The sequence below is a fragment of the Eurosta solidaginis genome, chromosome 1 (genome assembly GCF_040869045.1).
Source record: "Eurosta solidaginis isolate ZX-2024a chromosome 1, ASM4086904v1, whole genome shotgun sequence".
Lineage (NCBI taxonomy): Eukaryota > Metazoa > Arthropoda > Insecta > Diptera > Tephritidae > Eurosta > Eurosta solidaginis.
Window position 1 is genome coordinate 99,255,468 of NC_090319.1, and position 20,094 is coordinate 99,275,561.

The 20,094-nt window shown below is 40.1% G+C and overlaps 1 protein-coding gene across 6 annotated transcripts in view; it reads left to right on the top strand.

Annotated features, from left to right (window-relative positions):
• Positions 1-20,094, top strand: part of LOC137236860 (organic cation transporter protein) — a 108,024-nt gene that overhangs the window by 23,349 nt on the left and 64,581 nt on the right. The gene's annotated exons all lie outside the window — the stretch shown is intronic.

Genomic DNA, 20,094 nt, shown 5'->3' on the forward strand with positions numbered 1-20,094 from the left:
TATTTATGGTTGGCTTGCGGCCAGTCTTATGTAAATAATTTTTTTCATACGTGGAATTTTTTCGAGCGTTCTAAGAGTTATGCCAAAAAATAATTTCTTAAAATAAAATTTCTTATATTGTAATTGAAAAACTGTTTTGGAAAAATAAAAAGTTATAATATATATAAATTTTTTTTTTATAAAAATATTTGTCTGTAGCGCATTATTTTGATTCTGATTGGATCCTACATTCAATGAATTTGAAACAAATGAATAGGGTTCAATTCACACATCGGAAAACTTGCGCAACTTTCTTCTGGACTCCATAGAGGTATGGGGAATTTCCGGAAGAATATCAGCTGTAGTGCACGGTAATGTGACAAACGCGGTTCGGAATTTGCAAAGCAAGGACATAGGCAACGTGGCTTGTGCAGCACATACGCTGCAGTTAAGCATTAAAAAAGCCATGGAGATGGAAGACTGTAGCAACCTCTTAAAAAAGGCATCAAATTTAGTAAGTGCCTTCAACCATTCGGCAAAAAGAACTGCAGCAGTAGAGAAACACCTTGAGCAACTTGGAAAACCGGCACTGTCTCTAATACAAAGTTGCCCCACAGATGGAATTCCAGTTTTTATATGGTCGAGCGGTTAATAAGCCTGAGACTATTATTGGAGGCAGCGCTTGCAGATAGAAAATTTTTTGATGGTCGAACGGCCCAAAAAATGGAAGTTTTTGAGGACGAGCGGCTGAAGCTAAGTGACGTCTGTAATTTGTTGCAGCCTTTAGAGAAAGCAACAACTGTGTTGTGCTCTGAAGCTATTATAACAATATCTTTAGTTCAGCCAATTGTAAATAGTTTAGTATACAAACACCTCAGACCGAACTGTAGTGATTCCAGTTTTGTAAAGGATATCAAAAACAAAATTTCCGATGACTTGGTTCAACGGTTTGGGCTTTATACAACGTTGGAAACATGATCCGTCGAACCATGTCACATCGCATCATTCTTAGATCCGCGATATAAAAATTTACTTTTTGAAAGTTCAAAGGAGTTAAGAGCGAAGATATGTACAACGGCAAAAGAACTATATAAATCCGGCATAAACACGCCGTCAACTTCGGTCGCTCAGGATGCACCAACAGTGATGGATATACTTCTTTGTGGCGAAAACATAAACGAAATGCAGGATGAGTACGAAAGATATATTTCAGAGCCTCAAATAAACCACAATTTAGAGGCAAGAATTTGGTGGAAGGATCATGAAAAGCAATATCGCTTACTTTCTATGCTGGCAAAGCAATATCTTGCCATACCAGCTACTTCAGCAAGTTCCGAGCGAGTTTTCTCAAGTGCTGGTTAAGTGTTAAGCCTCCAAGAAGTAAACTTAAACCATATCTTGTATCAGCTTTAATATTTTTACATCAAAATAAAAAAAATTAAATATTTACACAGATTTTAGAACTAAGTCATCATTTACATATATATAAATAAGAAAATCAACTTTATGTGACACTGAAATGAGTAATTAAGCACACATACATACAATAAATAAATAAAATTTTATCATGAAATTAAAAAAATTGTTCACTTTGAAGGGCAGAGGTTAAGGTTTTTTGCTTTTTTAATGTCTTATAACTCGAAATAAACCTCAAAATACTACTGATTATTTGCGATAAGTGATTTGTCTTCGGTTCAATTCCTTAGTATAGGTACCCACACCATCAACAAAAAGAAGGTGGTATCCTCATTTTATACTTTCCATTGTGTCGTTTTTTAATTATGAATAAGTTACGCGATGCAGGATATAAAAGGACGTTGCTGGTTAATATTTATGGTTAACGAAATTTCCAAGCTCGGAATTTAAAGAAAGACAAAGAACATATACATAATCGATTAAAAACCCACAACTAAAAACCGAAGTAAAAGTTTGCCTGAATATTATGCAAATTTACGTCTTAGAATTACCTGCGCGTATGTATTTATGGTTGTAGGACTGTGATCAGTCAGTAGCAGTAGTTAGGTCAGTCAGTAGCAGGTAGAATACACGATTATGCACACATAAAATTATTGCAAAAACCAAAATATTTAAAAGAAAAGAATTTCATCCGCAAGCAAGAATACTCAGCTAGTCCAAGCATCAACAAAATCAAATAAAAAAATAAATAACCAATACCCACACTAACCGTAAAAGTAGGTGGAATTCTTATTTCATATCACCCTTTGCGCATTTTCTGGAATACATATACATACTCATAGAGATACCCACATGCACTTGAATCTAATTTCAAAGGAATCTGCAAGAATACAACATGTACATATGTTAGTGCTTATATGCACATTTGGGTATTTATATTACAGCGTTTAACGCGTTCAAGGACAATCAAAATTTTAAGGAGCGACAAGAACAGACAGACAGCCGTTTTTGAAACTAGTCACTAATTCCACTAAAATTTTGTTGCGTTTAAAATGGATTGCTTCAAACTTTATTTTAGGAAATTTTTTTCCAAAATTTTCATTAAGTTAACATTGACCTTAAATAACTTTTGATTAATCAGACTTCACAAAAAATGTTGACAATGACATGTAAAAATATTTTTCTTAATGGTGACCAATTAGATGTTTATACAAACCAAAAGATATGAAAAGAAAATTTTTCCATACAACTTACATACATACATATGTATAAATGTATGTATATGGGAAACAAAAATCCCTACCATATTAATCTTATTAAAATTAGGTACATATTTTACATGTACCATTATGTATGAACATTTCCACACCTGTTTACTAATAAACATAGTTCTATGATCAGTACAGTTGTAAACTACCCCGATAACTATTTCTAGCTTAAGACTTATGCGGCAGTTACCCACCGACGTGTGCCGTACGTACGGACGTTTGTCGTACGAAGCACGTTTGACCGAATTCTCAAGCCCGTAGGAATCAATGTGTGCGTCTTTGTACATGTACATAACATATTTGTGTGTGTATTGTTTACAACAAAGCACTGTTGCCATTGGCCAGTTTGCATGCATGCTTATGGAAACATCAACTTTTTCCAATTTAATTTTTGATATTGTAAAAGGCCGGAATAAATATTAAATAAGTATAAATAGATTACATATTTATAATCTGCACTTTTACATAATTATTTCGAATTATTTTCACAATTTTTCAAACCTTAATTAGGTGTTTTTGCATAAAAGTGCAAACGATCAAAAATTAGCGCACAAAAGTTTACTAGGCAACTCTGTCTAGTGAGAGAGCGATCAGCTGACACGTTCTTACGGAAAAAATCAAAATTGTTTTGATTTCTACGTTCCGGGCTACGTACGTACGGGCGTTGCACGTCGGTGAGTTTTCGTTTACATTGCACACTCATAAGATAGGTCGTGTCAGCTGACACGTTTTTGGTACGTACGTTCGTGAGTAACTGCCGCATTAAGCACAACTTTGGTTAGGTAAATATATGTAACTAAATAAATGAATATTAACAAAGCAACCCCAAACAAAAAAAAATATATGCATATATGCATCTATACACACATAAATATATGTACGTATAAATATATGTGCATGCTCATCTGCACAAGCGATGAGCGTAACATAAACGCAATGTCTTTTATTTTACTATTCGAAGTATCCGAATAAACGAATAAAAAATTCGAATAAATATTATAAGGATTATTTGAAACGAATAAATTTATTCGTTTATTCGAATAACGTTTATTCGAATATATTTCGAAAATAATCCCACCACTAATCCAAATTGATGGTGAGTTTTGGTGAGCGGAGAGAATTTCGACGGGCATTAACACAGCCACAACAAATAAAATCTTGACCGCTCTTGAGTTGATAATCAAGATTAGCTGAACGGAATTTAACACATTCTAGGTGGTAGAGTCCATTCAATAGGGTCTTTAGGTACAATAAAACATCTTTAGGTAGTAAGTGTGGAGCAGGGATTGAATTACTTGAATGCAGTTCAAAAGGATATTTCCCAGGTGGCAAAGCAATTTCGCTGGAATAATTAGATTTGAAAAATTGAGCGAAAAAATTCGCCATCTCTTGACTGTCGCTAGAAATGTTACCATTAAACTTCATAGCGGAAGGAAACCCCTTACCCCACGTTTAGAATTTTCGAAACCACAAAACGACCGCGGGTTGCTAATAATTTTCTTCTTAATTTTACAGACGTAAGCTTTATAGCACTTTGTATTAAGTTCAAGATAGATGCGTTCATGATGCACCCATTTTTATGAAGAACGGCATCTGACATACTATACACTATACCATCTGACATACAAAATTCGGCAATCTTCAACTTTATTTACATTTGCTTTGGCTATGAGTGGTTTCACACTTTGCAAGTGAAATTATTTTACCACTCACACTAAAACTGCATTTTAACAAAAGAATAGGAGACAAAATATGTTACCAAGTATATAGAAATAAGTTCCAGCTGATAAATCAATATTGCGCGATTGACGATATTAATGTGTTGTTGTTGTTGTAGCGATAAAGACACTCCCCGAAGGAGAGGAAAGAGTGTTATCGAGTTGATGGTCTTTTGCCGGATGCAGATCCGGTACGTTCCGGTACCAAGCCGGACGATCTCGGGAACGATTTGGTATGACCACTTGCGACTTTCTAGGCCATTCCGCCCTCCCACCCCCTACATCCATGAGGAGTTCGGGGTCGCCAGAGCCTCGGCTGTTAATGAAACAGGATTCGGCACGTATAGGTGAGGTTGACAATTGGGTTTGGAGAAGCTATATATTGCGCTGACAAGCTGAAAGGGTTGCGCTACACAACCCCTTGAATCTATTTGGTATTTTAGTCGCCTCTTACGACAGGCATACCTACCGCGGTGCGATGTTACTGTCATGCTTAAGATTGCGTTGAACGCACCTTTATGAAAAAGTACATTGTGACGCCGCCATCAATGTGTCAATTGAATTCAATTGAATGTTAAATAAGATGCAGGCAAATTGATAACTAGTAGTTATAATAAGAATTGGGAAATACCGTAACTTTTGACAATGTTATTTGCGGGGACTTTGATTCGTGACTGTGACTGATAGAAGGGTATTCGTATGTATGTATGTATATATTCTCCTTAAGCGTAACTTCAATGGAATTATATCCATCTTTGATCTTGCGTTTCGATAGCTGAAAGATCTGGCTATGTCCGATGGGAACCTAATATATTTTCGGTATTTCTAGGTTTTCTCCTTGTTTTTGACTTCCCAGTATTTACTGACTTGCTGTGAAGAGAACAGATTATCGTCCATGTTCGGCTTTAAATAGCCATTATTTATATTAATCTCTCCAGGATTTTACATAGAAAAGATGTTTAGGAAACGTGCGTATAAACGACTGTGTTTTCGCACCTATACCAGCAGATTTGACGCGCGCCGTCTTCAATCCATCAATATAATAATATGGAGGTATTATACTCATGATTGCTTTACTTGCCATTTGTAGCATAATAGGATCAGCGGTTTAAATTCTAAAAATTTAATCTCAATGAGCTTGAATATGTATTTCAACCGTGAAACTGGCGGGATAACACAAATCCGTTGGAGTTGCCTGCTCCCATTCAGAAAAGTAATTTTCTGGCGGCCAAGTCGAGTTAAATTCGTCTTTCGTCAGTCATATGCTAAAATCTAATTAGGATAGGATAGGATAGGTTAGGTGGTAGCTGCCCTGATAAGGATAGCTCACTTGGACAACACGAAGGTCCGTTGTGATACCACATACACCAAAAATAACGGTGACCTAGATCCAGCTACTTAGAGAATCGTTGGGTAGCAACGATAAAGCTCCGAATGATACCGATCTCAACTTTGGATATATCCTCGGGAGATCCAAGTGAGTCGCGACCGAAGTACTTTCGCCTAATTCTGGCAAAAGCTGGACAATCAAGCATAAAGTGATTTGGTGATTCCACCTCATCATCCTCCATACAGCTGCAGCAGGATGGAGTTTCCAGTATATTGAGACGTACCGCATGGATACCCATGGGACAGTGCCCTGTCAAAACCCCAATGACCATTGATAGGTGAGCCTTAGTGAACCCAATTATTTCAGCAGACCTCCTGCCATCCACTTTCGGCCAGAAAGATCTTGCTACCCTGCAAGACGTGGTATCCGCCCAACGTTTGCTGAGCTGATTCGAGGCCCAGCTATGGAGGAGCAATCCACAGGTGGCCAGCGGGATCCCGAAGTCCCTACAGCCATCTTCATCCGGTTCAGTTGTACCGATGCGGGCTAAGAGATCCGCTTGACAGTTACCCGGGATATCACTATGGCCCGGGACCCAGATAATCTTAATTGTAAAATAATTCGATGCAATCGCAAGCGAGGTCAGGCACTCCCAGACCACCCTCGATCGCACTGTAGTTGAGCTCAAGGCCTTGATAGCCGATTGGCTATCAGAGTAGATGTTAAATTCCCTAACCGTGGTAGCACTGGATAGCATTCCATCCACCGCATCCTTAATCGCAGCAATTTCCGCTTGGAATACACTGCAGTGATCAGCCAACTTAAACTTGCGGCTTAAATTTAGCTCTTGACAAAAGACCCCCCCACCAACCTTTCCATCCAGCTTTGACCCATCCGTGAACAAGTTAACCCGTCCCATGCCCCAGATAATTCCTCTTCCCCAATCCTCTCTCTCTGGAATAACTGGGGTGAAGGTTGTATAGGGAGCTGTTATCGGCATACAGTAGTCCGTTCTGTCCGGGATGAAGTCGAAACTGGTAAGAAGGCTAGAGTGTCCGCGGTCAGAAAGTCTATATCCCATATCACGAAGCCTGACCAACGACCTTGCCGCGGCTGCCTTTCCCGCAATATCTACTGCGTATATGTTCAGCATGACGTTCAGTGCCAAGGTAGGCGTTGTTCTGAGAGCGCCACTGATACCGATCAGCGCCGTCCGTTGCACTGACACTAACATTTTGGAGGTGCTCGCCGTGTCCAGTGCTTTCCACCAGACCAGCACCCCATATAGCAGAATCGGTTTGACCACCATCTCATAAAGCCAGTGTACTATTCTTGGCGAGAGTCCCCATCTCTTTCCGATAGCTCCTCTGCAGCAGTACAAGGCAATGGCGGCCTTCCTGGCCCGATCTTCCGCATTGGGTCTCCAGGACAGTTTCTTGTCCAAAACAATCCCCAAATATTTAACCCTATCAGAAAGTACCAACGGTACCCCTGCAATCGAGGGAGTTCTGAAATCGGGCACCTTATATCTTCTTGTGAAAAGGACCAATTCCGTTTTTCCCGGGTTGACCGCCAATCCACATGATTCAGCCCACCTAGCCACAGTATCCAGGTAGCCCTGAAGAACATCGCGCAGGGCGCCCAGAAATTTGCCTCTGACTAGGATAGCGAGGTCATCTGCATAGGCAACCACCCGACAACCATTGGCTTCCAGCTCCACAAGAAGCTCGTTGACTACCACAACCCAGAGGAGAGGAGATAGGACACCCCCCTGTGGCGTGCCCCTGCACACCTTCCTCTTAATTATGGCCCCTCCCCACTCCGCTGCGACAATTCTGCCGCATAGAAGTTTGCTAATAAATTCAACCAGAGCCGCCTCGACTCCTAAACCCACCAGAGCTCTTTCGATTGACCCCGGTAAGACATTGTTAAAAGCTCCCTCGATGTCTAGAAAGGCACCCAGAGCATACTCTTTGTGTTCTAGGGACCCCTCTATTTGCTTTACAATCGAATGGAGAGCCGTTTCCGTCGATCTGCCCTTGCAGTACGCATGTTGTGAAGCCGACAGTAACCCCCGAGGTATCCTTTCCCGTAGGTACAGGTCAATCAACCGCTCAAACGTCTTAAGAAGAAACGACGAGAGACTGATTGGCCTGAAATCCTTAGGTGATACATGAGAGCTTCTGCCGGCCTTCGGAATGAAAATAACCCTAACCGTGTGCCAAGACTTCGGGATATAGTTAAGCCTGAGGCAGTTAGTATATATGATGGCCAACCAGCGGCAGGAAATCCCCAAAGACCTTTGAAGCTGCGCAGGAATGATTCCATCCGGGCCCGGAGACTTATAGGGCTTGAACGACCCTATAGCCCAGGTTATCTGACTTTCCCGTATTGGAATGGCAGGCACTTCTGCATGGCCAACGACCGCCGACCATGCAGGCGAAGATCCCTGCGCAACTGGGACATCGGGAAAATGATTGTCCAGTAAAAGCCTTAGGGACTCCTCGCTACTCATCGACCAGTCCCCACCATCATCTCTCAGATACCCCAGAGGAGCGGGGTTCCTAGAGAGTATTTTTCTAAATCTCGCGGATTCATTGCAGCCTTCTACGTTTTCGCAGAAGCTTCGCCATGCATCTCGCTTGGCTATCCTTATTTCATCCCCAGACTCACCTTATAGAGCTCCCAGTCCGAGGGTAATTTACTCCTCCTGGCTCTGTTGAAGAGCCGCCGACTGGACGCTCTTAGGTCGTCAAGAGAATCCGACCACCAGGGCGGCTTGCCCTTCCCCCTGTAAGTTTTCAATGGGCAGGACAGCTGAAAGGCGCTATTGCTTGCCGAGGTGAAGTTTTCCACCAGAACGTCTATCTCAGATTCGGACAGGCCCGAACTAATGATAGGCACCGCAGGCAGTAGCTCTCCCAGCTTCCTACAATACAAGTCCCAGTTAGTACTTTTAGGGTTCCTAAAAGATATTTTACCGGGACGTTCTTCGTTCACTGAGAACTGAATATATCGGTGATCAGAGAAGGAGTGCTCGTTGAGAACCCTCCATCCAGATATCCGACCTTCCAGTTCTCTACTAACCAGGGTGAGGTCCAGGACCTCCTCCCTTAACGCAGTAATAAAAGTCGGGTCATTCCCCCTATTACATATACAAAGTCCCTCATCTACAATAAAAGTAAATAAAGACTCACCTCTAGTGTTGGTATCCGAGCTTCCCCAAATGCTATGATGGGCATTTGCATCGGCACCGATGATCACGCCAACACCTCTCCGCCTTGCTTCAGCGGTGATTTCACCCAGTATCGCAGGTGGTGGTCCCACTACGTCCCCGTGGGGCATGTACGCTGAGACCACCCACATTTCATTACTTCCTCGCTCGAGGCAGACCGTGGTTACGTCAGCATTGCTGAAATTAGAGAGAATAAAGGCTTTAATCTCTTTTTTAACAAGCACACAGGATCTAGGCCTACTTGCCTCCGTATGCACCAAGGTGTTGAATTTTCCAGTCCTTAATCCAGAAATCTTACTGCCGTTACTACTCAGCCACGGCTCCTGGACAAGGACTATATCCACTCCGCCTTTTTCAAGGCAGAGCAACAAATTTGCGGAAGCCGCCTTAGAGTGCTGAAGATTGATTTGACGGATTTCCATCAAAAGCGCTCTTCTTGCGCACCCCATCCTTGGCGGATTCGTATTAGTATTGTCCATTCTAAAAAAGTCCCCCCTCAAGGCCGCTATCCGGAGCCGATTGTGTAGTCGCCCTTTAACGATCTCGTGGTTATCTATGCTACGCAGGGAGGCCACGCGAGGGTTGACGCATTACCTTATGAGTAATGCGTTCAGAGCCAGACCGGACGCGAAGCGGGAAAATCTTCAACCGCACCTACACCACCAACTTAACGGCGACGGAGCCGGAACGTACCTTGAGGCCCGCCACGGTTTTAACGGGACGTGGGCAGGTGCAGCATTAGCCTACCAACCATTTTGGTAGGGTTTCACCCCGACCTACTAAAGTGGCAGAATACCGCACCTACCAGCCCAATGTCATCAAGTCAAAATGTAAAGTGAAATCAAAGTCCTTAAACAGTCCAGTTCGTCACCGTTGTGTACCGATCTTGACTCTCCCTCCCCTGAGCTCGGCACAATGACTCGAGGGGTGCGGGTTTTATCGAGTTGTCCTCTCTAGATCCGCCATTATCAGTAGAAGCAGGGGCACCTCGTGCAGGACGTGATAACTAATCACGCGTGACATTCGTCACTATGGCCGGTCTAAGACTGATATCAGTCCCTGATCCAGAGCCTGAAACCACTTATGATATCCAAGCCAAGTATCTTAGCCCCCATTAATCCTTCTTAAAAAATCCTTGCGCAATTTCTGGATGTCTGTATCAAATATACCAAGAGCTCTTCCGTTGCTTATGATATACTTGTTGACTTAAAATAAAGAATATTGTGGTAGAATGTACATATTGTGGCGAATATTGGCATCACTATGCTATTAGTAAATTATCACAACAAGAAATACAGTAAGCACCAAAACTTATGTACATGCATACACATAACCAGCAGCTCGAAGTGAAGAGAAATCTCACATACACACATGTAGTCATCAGCTACCCTGCAAAATATCGTGCGATATATCCATAGAGAGAGCGGTCTGCGATTGAACTCTTTTGTCCACAATGAGGTATAATTATCCCCTATAGTCCCTTTTGGATATATTTGGCATCAGTCAGTTTGAAATTTATGTAACCAATTGAAAAAAAATAACAATAATAAAAATCAAACATCAACGAAGTTAATAAAATATAAAGATTAAATGTGATTGAATAGCATTATTTAGGTTCAGTTCAGTTGCCAAGTCTGAAGTTCCTTCATATTTACAAACGCAACATCTTGGTTGATTGTGGCGATGTTACTGGAATGCATAAGCTTGCGTTAAACGCATCTATGTATATGAAATATGTCGTTGTGCCGCGGCCTTCATGTCCCTTTGATTTCCTTACGTGTTGTTTCTCCGTTTATCAATGCACACACAATCGAACACACAAAAGCATTGGTTTGATAGAAGCAAAGCTCTTCTTTTTATTTGTTACATGTCTACCAGTCTACGGAAGTTGCAAGGTAAACGCAAATCAAACTTATTTAGCTTCGCTTTCCCAGCTCGTATTAATTTTTATTTCTCATTACATCTGAGAAAACAATTTACCAAGTCCACTCACTGTCTGTAAATCTTATAAAATTAAGTCGCTAAATACCGTTGAACGCCCATCACTTCACGTGAAATGCTCCGATTTTAAAACGTTTTTTTTTTGCAGTAAAAATTATGAAATTTTTGTTTACATAGATAGCTATTGCTCAAAAACGGATGGATCGATTTAATATTTCCTCTTTGCAGTAAAAAATTGAAATATTTACCTTCGTTTTGCATCAAAAAATGACCTACGTTATAAAATAACTCCGTCCTCTTGGCAAATACTAGAAGCTTCCTAGAACTTAAGCCACTTGCTGCTTCTATATCTGACAGCTGTATCACTCCTAATAGCTGGGGTCTTAGCCTGGCAAGTGCAGGGCACGAGCACAGAACGTGCTCGATCGTTTCCTCCTCCAACCCGCACTTCCTACGTCTGCTATCACTGACCAAGCCTAATTTAAAGGCATGTGACGCCAGAAGGCAGTGTACAGTCCTCTCTTTTTAATGATAGAAGCAACTTTGTTAGTCTAAGGTTGTAAGACCTACACATAATCTTCGACACTTTACAGCCCCGCCTTGAACCCACGCCTTTCACGCTTGGTCGATCATGTGCACCTCTCGCCTTCGCTTAATCTCATGGGACGTCTACGGAGCAAGCTTCAAGGAATGCGCCCTTTTTAGCTAGTTCGTCCGCTTTTTCATTCCCATCTATTCCCATATGGCCTGGAACCCAATATAGATGTATGCTTCTTCCTGTCCCGATTCTCTCCAGAGATTGCTTACACTCTAACACGGATTTAGATGCTGTGCTATGCGAGATTATTGCCTTAATTGCTGCTTGACTGTCAATATAAAAGTTAACACGGTTGCAGCTTAAGCTATTCTCTTCCAGGGTTTCTACTGATTTGGTTGCGGCTAATATTTCCGCTTGGAAAACGCTACAGTAATACGGCAGCCTGTAGGATCTGCTTATTTCCGGATCAGCACAGTATACCGCAGACCCTACTCCTTCCACTACTTTGTAACCATCTGTGCACACATGCATCGCCTCGTCCGGCATTTGCGCACCCTTGCGCCAACTGTCGACCTCTATTGTGGCCTTAAGATCTCCCTCGAAGCGCAGATAGGGAATCAGGTAGTCTGTTCGTCTTGTGATTGATGACGCTATACTACTATGGCCATATGGTCGGCGCTCAATCTGCTATGCTAATGCTGTGTTCTTTCCTACCAGGTTTACAGGTGGAATGTGCAGAATGGCATACAGTGCAGTCGTCGGGGTTGTTTTCAGGGCTCCCGTAATGCTAAGCATCGATAGTCTGCATACCCCGTCTAATTTTTTGAGGTATGTTGTTTTTGTATGGCTTTCCACCAAACAAGAACTCCATAGTATAGAATAGGGCTTACAATCGTTGTAAAAACCCAATGGGAAAGAGAGGGCGATAAGCCCTATGTACACCCCAGCATTCTTTTACATGCATATACTGCCGTTGAGGCCTTGTTCACCCTCTCCTCCACGTTGAGCTTCCATGACAGCTTACTGTCTAGGATGATTCCTAAATATTTTGCGCAAGGTTTCTCCTGTAAGGTCACCCCTCCTAACTTAGGCCTGGTCCAATTTGGGACCTTGTACCTCTTTGTAAACAAGACCATATCCGTCTTCTCCGCATTGACTTTCAACCCGACATTAGATGCCCAGGTATGAATATCCCGAAGCGCCCGATCCATCAAAGAACTAATCGTTGGAAGGCACTTTCCACTTATGACAATTGCAACATCATCTGCGTAAGCCGTACGTTTTACGGGTCCCTCATCGAATCGACTGAGCAGTTGGTTGATGACCAGCGTTCACAGCAGAGGAAATATACCAAATTGAGAGTTATTTTTAAAGTACTTGATTCTACGGCAATTAGACCGAGAGTGACAAATTTATTTTATTTTATTGTGATATTAGCAGACCCGTCAGAAGTTGTTCTGCCCTAAATTTGGTCTATATGCATTCATTTTAATAAGCTTTTTCCGTCTAACTCTGCGCTTCCCTCTCTTCGCTTTTTCTTAGTCCTTTTATTCACCCCTCCCTCCGTCTTTTTCGCTTCATCTATCTCTATCTTCTTCTCACTCTCTTTCTCAGTCTCCTCCTTTCCTCTTTTCTCTTCTCTCAAGTTCTACTCATTCTTCTTCATCCCTTATTGCCAGCCACAGAGGGCGGTATGTATTTTATTCCAGTCCCATTCCGGGTCCCAATCCCACTCCGAGTCTCAGTCCCAGGTCTAGTCCTAATCTCAGTCCCAGTCCGTCTCGTCTACTTCTCGGAAAAAAGTATCGTAAATACTAATATAGGCAAATTTATATACCAAACTTCAGGCAAATCGAATAGGACGTATGTAAATAGGTATGTGGGTATTATTAATTCATGTCTTTATTTCGGCTTCGCATGCACATTTATCAGTTTTGCCAGAATTATGCAAACTACCCTGTACTAAAGCACTCATCAGCAGCTTTCATTTGTTATCCATATTCTATAAACACATTCGAGGGGTACCCGGGTCCACGTTTTCGCCTATATCTCGAGACCCTAGTCAGCCAGGGGTAAATAACCCGTATCAAAGTACTCATAAACAGCTTCCATTTCCAAACACATCCCAGGATTACCCAGGTCCACATTTTGATATCAAGACCCTAGCCAGAACGGGATAACGTATCCTATGTCCTTCTCCTGGTTCTAGGTTACATTTCCACCAATTTTCAGCCAAATCGGTTCATCCGTTCTTGAGTTATAAATAGTGTAACACCACTTTCTTTTATATATATACATTACATTAGAAACTTCAAAAATAACAGTATTTCTCCACTATTTAATGGATGTTATTATAGATATAAACCTTTCTCTTCAATCACTCTATCTATTAAAAAAAAACCGCATCAAAATCCGTTACGTATTTTTAAAGGTTTAAGAATTCAAAGGGATATAGGGACAGAAAAAGCGACTTTGTTTTATACTATGTAGTGAAGACGGCACTAAAAAATTCAGCGTTATCATTTAGCGTTTGCTAGTGAATTTAAATTGCATTATTGAAACGATTTCGATTACAGTACGGAGTAATTCAAAGTGGCCTCTGAGATAAATTATTTATTATTCAGTGGCCAACAAATTTTTGTCCTTTTGTGGTGCTAACCTTTATTGATTGGGAACGTTTTTATAAATATAAAAATTATGACTATACCAAGTGCTTTTACACTTAAATTTAGGATTTTTGAAAAAGTGGAGTTAGTCGATTTGTGCAGTGAACGGCTCATATGTATGTATATATAAAGAAGAATGTATGATTTTATGCAGCTTATGGACTTCAACTCAGCAGATTTTATTAAAATTTGCTGGGTCACACAGCATCTCGATGATTGTTCCTGTGAAGTTTCTTCCCAGGAAGTGGACTAGGGACTGATCTATTCGAACAAATTCTGTTCACGGTTCGATTTGTCTGAAACTTGGTATTGGTTAGTATTTACGATACTTTTTTCCCGGAAAATGGACCAGGGTCCAAATGGGACTGGGGCTGATACTCGGACTGAGACTTGAACTTGGACTTGGGCTAGAAATAAGGGATGGAGAAGAATAAGGATAACTTGAGGGAAGAGAAAAGAGGGAAGGAAAAGGAGACTGAGAAACAGATATAGATAGAATTAGACTATGATACAGAAATAGGGATAGATGGAGCGGAAAGAAATGAAGGGAAATACGGAAAGGGAGAACGAGACGAAGATAAAGAGAAATGCAGAGGAAGGAGTGAATAAAACGATGATGAAAAGGGGGACTTACGTCTTTACCCTCAGGAGAATTTTAGAATTTTCATTGCAAAAATTATTTGTTCAGGATATTTGCACAGCTGGGTAATCAGTTTAAAAATTGAAAGGAATCAACGTTGAATATAGACTTCATGGATTTTATCATAATTGTACAATTTTCGAAGTACGAGTCTGAAATCAAATACCGGAGGTGGAAATGGGAAAATATAAATGGTACACAAGAAACTGCTTAACGATGAGTGTTTAAAAAAATTTATAAATTTAGTTTTTCTTCTGGGCAAGAAGTACGTATCACTTTTGGAAATTTAGTAGCGTGATTCACACTTGGCTTTGAAGTTTGTTAGTTGACAGTTGGGAGTTTTTTATATATAATTTGCTTTCATAAAACTAGATTTGATAGTTTTACAAAGATTTTATGGGCATAAAAAAGTATGTATATATAAACAAGTAAGGAAGGTTAAGTTCGGGTGTAACCGAACATTACATACTCAGTTGAGAGCTATGGTGACAACATAAGGGAAAATAACCATGCAGGAAAATGAACGGAGGGAAACCCTGGAATGTGTTTGTGGTGTTAATGAGTATTTTAAAACGGAGTAATCCTTAGTTCCATAGGTGGACGCCGTTTCGAGATATCGCCATAAAGGTGGACCAGGGGTGACTTTAGAATATGTTTGTACGATATGGGTATCAAAAGAAAGGTGTTAATGAGTATTTTAAAAGGGAGTGATGCTTAGTTCCACAGGTGGACGCCGTTTCGAGATATCGCCATATGGGTGGACCAGGTGTGACCCTAGAATGCGCTTGTACAATATGGGTATCAAACGAAAGATGTTAATGAGTATTTTAAAAGGGAGTAATCCTTAGTTCCATAGGTGGACGCCGTTTCGAGATATCGCCATAAAGGTGGACCAGGGGTGACCCTAGAATTTGTTTGTACAATATGGGTATCAAAAGAAAGGTGGTAATGAGTATTTTAAAAGGGAGTGATGCTTAGTTCCACAGGTGGACGCCGTTTCGAGATATCGCCATAAAGGTGGACCAGGGGTGACCCTAGGATTTGTTTGTACAATATGGGTATCAAAAGAAAGGTGGTAATGAGTATTTTAAAAGGGAGTGATGCTTAGTTCCACAGGTGGACGCCGTTTCGAGATATCGCCATAAAAGTGGACCAGGTGTGACCCTAGAATTTGTTTGTACGATATGGGTATCAAATTAAAGGTATTAATGAGGGTTTTAAAAGGGAGTGGTGATAGTTGTATAGGTGGTCGCCTTTTCGAGATATCGCCATAAAGGTGGACCAGGGGTGACTCTAGAATGCGTTTGTAAGATATGGGTATCAAATGAAAGGTGTTAATGAGTATTTTAAAAGGGAGTAATCCTTAGTTCCATAGGTGGACGCCGTTTCGAGATATCGCCATAAAGGTGGACCAGGGGTGACCCTAGAATTTGTTTGTACAATATGGGTATCAAAAGAAAGGTGGTAATGAGTATTTTAAAAGGGAGTGATGCTTAGTTCCACAGGTGGACGCCGTTTCGAGATATCGCCATAAAAGTGGACCAGGTGTGACCCTAGAATTTGTTTGTACGATATGGGTATCAAATTAAAGGTATTAATGAGGGTTTTAAAAGGGAGTGGTGATAGTTGTATAGGTGGTCGCCTTTTCGAGATATCGCCATAAAGGTGGACCAGGGGTGACTCTAGAATGCGTTTGTACGATATGGGTATCAAATGAAAAGTGTTAATGAGTATTTTAAAAGGGAGTAATCCTTAGTTCCATAGGTGGACGCAGTTCCGAGATATCGCCATAAATGCGGACCAGGGGTGACTCTAGAATTTGTTTGTACAATATGGGTATCAAAAGAAAGGTGTTAATGAGTATTTTGAAAGGGAGTAATCCTTAGTTCCATAGGTGGACGCCGTTTCGAGATATCGTCACAAAGGTGGACCAGGGGTGACCCCAGAATTAGTTTTTTGAACAATATTGGTATCAAAAGAAAGGTGTTAACCAGTATTTTAAAAGGGAGTAATCCTTAGTTCCATAGGTGGACGCCGTTTCGAGATATCGCCATAAAAGTGGACCAGGTGTGACCCTAGAATTTGTTTGTACGATATGGGTATCAAATTAAAGGTATTAATGAGGGTTTTAAAAGGGAGTGGTGATAGTTGTATAGGTGGTCGCCTTTTCGAGATATCGCCATAAAGGTGGACCAGGGGTGACTCTAGAATGCGTTTGTACGATATGGGTATCAAATGAAAAGTGTTAATGAGTATTTTAAAAGGGAGTAATCCTTAGTTCCATAGGTGGACGCAGTTCCGAGATATCGCCATAAATGCGGACCAGGGGTGACTCTAGAATTTGTTTGTACAATATGGGCATCAAACGAATGGTGTTAATGAGTATTTTAAAAGGGAGTGGGCCTTAGTTCTATAGGTGGACGTCGTTTCGAGATATCGCCATAAAGGTGGACCAGGGGTGACCCCAGAATTAGTTTTTTGAACAATATTGGTATCAAAAGAAAGGTGTTAACCAGTATTTTAAAAGGGAGTAATCCTTAGTTCCATAGGTGGACGCCGTTTCGAGATATCGCCATAAAGGTGGACCAGGGGTGACCCTAGAATTTGTTTGTACAATATGGGCATCAAACGAAAGGTGTTAATGAGTATTTTAAAAGGGAGTGGGCCTTAGTTCTATAGGTGGACGCCGTTTCGAAATATCGCCATAAAGGTGGACCAGGGGTGACTCTATAATGTGTTTGTACGATATGGGTATCAAATTAAAGGTATTAATGAGAGTTTTAAAAGGGAGTGGTGGTAGTTGTATATGTGAAGGCATTTTCCAGATATCGACCAAAATGTGGACCAGGGTGACCCAGAACATCATCTGTTGGATACCGCTAATTTATTTATATATATAATACCTGCCAAGATTTTAAGGGTTTTTTATTTCGCCCTGCAGAAGTTTTTCATTTTCTTCTACTTAATATGATAGGTGTCACAACCATTTTATAAAGTTTTTTCTAAAGTTATATTTCGCATCAATAAACCAATCCAATTACCTCACCATGTTTCATCCCTTTTTTCGTATTTGGTATAAAATTATGGAATTTTTTTCATTTTTCGTAATTTTCGATATCGAAAAAGTGGGCGTGGTCATTGTCGGATTTCGTTCATTTTTCATACCAAGATAAAGTGAGTTCAAGTAAGTACGTGAACTAAGTTCATTAAAGATATGTCGATTTTTGCTCAAGTTATCATGTTAAAGGCCATGCGGAAGGAGAGACGAACGACTGTGTATAAAAACTGGGCGTGGCATTAACCGATTTCGCCCTTTTTCACAGAAAACAGTTAACATCATAAAATCTATGCCCCTACCAAATTTCAAAAGGATTGGTTAATTTTTGTTCGACTTATGGCGTTAAAAGTATCCTAGACAAATTAAATGAAAAAGGGCGGAGCCACGCCCATTTTGAAATTTTCTTTTATTTTTGTATTTTGTTGCACCATATCATTACTGGAGTTGAATGTTGGCATAATTTACTTATATACTGTAAAGATATTAAATTTTTTGTTAAAATTTTACTTTAAAAAAATTTTTTTTTAAAAGTTGGCGTGGTCCTTCTCCGATTTTGCTAATTTTTATTAGGCGTACATATAGTAATAGGAGTAACGTCCCTGCCAAATTTCATCATGATATCTTCAACGACTGACAAATAACAGCTTGCAAAAGTTTTAAATTACCTTCTTTTAAAAGTGGGCGGTGCCACGCCCATTGTCCAAAATTTTAGTAATTTTCTATTCTGCGTCATAAATTCAACTTATCTACCAAGTTTCGTCGCTTTATCTGTCTTTGGTAATGAATTATCGCACTTTTTCGGTTTTTCGAAATTTTCGATATCGAAAAAGTGGGCGTGGTTATAGTCCGATATTGTTCATTTTAAATAGCAATCTGAGATGAGTACTCAGGAACCTACATACCAAATTTCATCAAGATACCTCAAAATTTACTCAAGTTATCGTGTGAACGGACGGACGGACGGACGGACGGACGGACGGACATGGCTCAATCAAATTTTTTTTTCGATCCTGATTATTTTGATATATGGAAGTCTATATCTATCTCGATTCCTTTATATATGTACAACCAACCGTTATCCAATCAAACTTAATATACTCTGTGAGCTCTGCTCAACTGAGTATAAAAATTCCACCGCCTAGCGATCCTGGTATGTAAGTTAGCACCAACTAAGTCAACATTCGAGCTGACGCTAATGTAAAGAGCTTAGTCAGCAATACGCAAGTTGATGGCTCAAAATACTTAATAATAATTTTGAAGCAAACAGGAAAAGGCCCAGACGCCTGATCAGCAAAAACACAAATATTGTGAACGACATCCGGAATTGAATTGGGAACAACATCCGCCATGCGCCGAACGAAATAATGCTGGCACAGGTAGAATTAAGTTATATTTAGAACTAATTTACCATTTTTAAGTCAGTCAGTTGTAAGCAGTTAGTTGTAAACGTTTAGTTTTAATTAGTGAGTAACAAAGTAAGGTCTTACGACCAATAATTAAATTAGTGAATAAATAATAATAAAGGTCTTGAGACCCAAAAAAATTATTTTTTTAGTAACCTTAACAAAGGATATAATAATTGGCGCCCGAGCTAAAAGGCTTGGCTTGGTAAACTTATAGTGTTGTAAAATCGGTATAAAGCTTAATAAAGTGCCGCGAAGGAAACTGTTATCAAAAAATTCCCAAAGTGCCACCAGTATAGCATTAACTTTCAAAAAAAGTGCCACAATACAAAAAGTGCCACAATAGAAAGAAAACCGGTAGAAAAAAACTTTCAATAAGTACCACAAATAATAAAGTGCTACGAAAGAAAAACTATTCCAATATGTATTACTAAACGATACCTATAAGAAGAGGCGTGAAAGGGGTAGCGAAAACTTACAAACTTCCCGGACGCCCCAACGATACCAGCCAAGGAGCCACCCCCAGCAACAAGGTATAAACCAGTGTACCACGAGTACCGCCAGGAAAAGGGAAGAATACACACTTATCGAGATGGAGCTGAAATTAATGTAAGAAAATATTTATATATTTAAGAAAAATATTTAAAAACAAAAAAATTCAAATCTACTACATTTTGAAATTTCATCTTAAAAACGCATATTTGAAAAATTTAGAAAGTAATGAGCGAAAAAAATATTGGAAAATAAGTAACTTTCAAAAAGATTTATAGGAATTAAAAATTATAAAAAATAAGAGAAGTAAATTACTACATAAAAATTACAATTACGAAATTCGAATACTTATTGTGGAAGTCACTCAAAAATTTAAATAATTTAGAATTTAATAACTTAGATATTTCATT